Source organism: Oryctolagus cuniculus, chromosome 3, assembly GCF_964237555.1.
Source record: "Oryctolagus cuniculus chromosome 3, mOryCun1.1, whole genome shotgun sequence".
Lineage (NCBI taxonomy): Eukaryota > Metazoa > Chordata > Mammalia > Lagomorpha > Leporidae > Oryctolagus > Oryctolagus cuniculus.
In genome coordinates this window covers 141,994,424-141,996,339 of record NC_091434.1, presented here as the reverse complement: position 1 = coordinate 141,996,339, position 1,916 = coordinate 141,994,424, and the positions used below count along the sequence as shown (strand labels likewise).

The 1,916-nt window shown below is 44.1% G+C and overlaps 1 non-coding gene across 1 annotated transcript; it reads right to left on the bottom strand.

Moving 5' to 3' along the window:
- Positions 1–1,423: 1,423 nt before the first annotated feature.
- LOC127491902 (small nucleolar RNA SNORA70) lies at positions 1,424–1,558 on the bottom strand. Its single transcript, XR_007920831.1, has one exon. It is a non-coding gene; the product is annotated as a small nucleolar RNA SNORA70 (small nucleolar RNA).
- Positions 1,559–1,916: the final 358 nt, after the last annotated feature.

Here is a 1,916-nt window from a genome sequence, read left to right as displayed (position 1 = left end):
TCACATTTTACGGCTCACAAACCTGAGATCTCTTATTTTCATTCAGTTAGTATTTACTGATACAACATACAGACTTGTTCTACATGTGCCTAGAATTTTCATGAATATCTCATACTTAGATGGCCCCTAAGTATTTATGTACAATGTACATATCCACTTGGCCTGAGGAAGAGTTATACTATTAATTGACTCTCTAACATATATATATATATATATATACATACATACATACTGAATTCTGTATTCAACTAATGTTTTCATGAGATCTACCAATAGTTCATTTTCACTGAAAATATGCAGTTGAAAAGAAAAAAATGTGACTGGCATTGTGACATAGCAGGTTAAGCTTCTACTTGCTACACCAGCATCCCATATTCAAGTGCCTGTTCAGGGTCCTGGCTACTCTGCTTCTGATCCAGCTCCCTGCTAATATGCTTGGGAAAGCAAGGTAGTGACTGGCCCACATGCTTGGGTCCCCACCCTTGGGCCTGGCACAGATTTGGCTGTTTCAGTCATTTGAAGGGTGCCTTTCAAATAAATCTTTTTTTTTAAGGGAAAACATATGAGTCTAAACTGAAAAGAATATTTTAATTGTTAACAATACAATTAAAGTAACAATGGGCAGAGGCTTAAAAATATTGAGAAAAAAACCCCAGACTCATCAACTATTTTTTTAATTAATTAATTTATTTGAAAGGCAGCATTACAGAGAGACAGAGGCAGAGAGAGAGAGGGAGGTCTTCCTGGTTCACTCCTCAAACAACCACAACAGCTAGAGCTGGGCTGATCCGAAGCTAGGAGTCTGGAGCTTCTTCCAAATCTCCTACATGGGTGCATCGGCCCAAGCACTTGGCCCATCTTCTACTGCTTTCCCAGGCCATAGCAGAGAGCTGGATTGGAAGTGGAGCAGCTGGGATTCAAAGTGACATCCATATGGGATGCTGGCACTGCAGGCAACAGTTTTGCCCTCTATGCCACAGCACTGGCCTCTCATAAACTAATTTTTTAAATGGGAATCAAGCTTTATTATCGATGATTAAGGAACACAGGGGAGTGAAGCCCTCATGAGTGGAGGGCCTGCCACTTGTCCAAGGGACCACGACTGTGGATGTATTTGACCCTGCAGTCGTCTGGGATGAGACGCTTCTCTGCCACCATGTCTTCAAATTCATCTGCATTAAACTTGGTAAAGCCCCACTTCTTTGAGATGTGGATCTTCTGGTCACCAGGGAACTTGAACTTGGCCCTGAGTAGGGCCTCACCCACATGTTCCTTGTTTTGCAGCTTGGTGTGGATGGACGTGATGACTTGGTCATTGTGAACTCTGGCTACTGTGCCTTGGGGCTTTCCAAAAGCACCCCGCATACCTGTCTGCAGCCTAGATTAAGAGCAGCATGAGGTCAGAGGCATGTTCACTGTGAAGGGCTGTCTCCAAGGTCCCTTAGGGCAACCCATACAAACAATAGGTTGCATACACTACCAAGGAGGCTGCTGTTTGCAGCCATTGCACACCAGGACCCCATGAAGAAAGGGAGCTGGTTGGCTTAATTAGCTGCAGGCATAAACTATTTTTAAAACATACATAGTGTTCTGTGCTTTTTATCCCCTTGTGTTATATGTCCCTTCTTTTTCCTCTTTTTAAAAAGATTTATTTATTTTTATTTTATTTTATTTATTTTTTTGACAGGCAGAGTTAGACAGTGAGAGAGAGAGAGAGACAGAGAGAAAAGTCTTCCTTTCCGTTGGTTCACCCCCTAAATGGCTGCTATGGCCGGTGTGCTGTGCCGATCTGAAGCCAGGAGCCAGGTGCTTCCTCCTGGTCTCCCATGTGGGTGCGGGGCCCAAGCACTTGGGCCATCCTCCACTGCCTTCCTGGGCCACAGCAGAGAGCTGGACTGGAAGAGGAGCAACCGGGA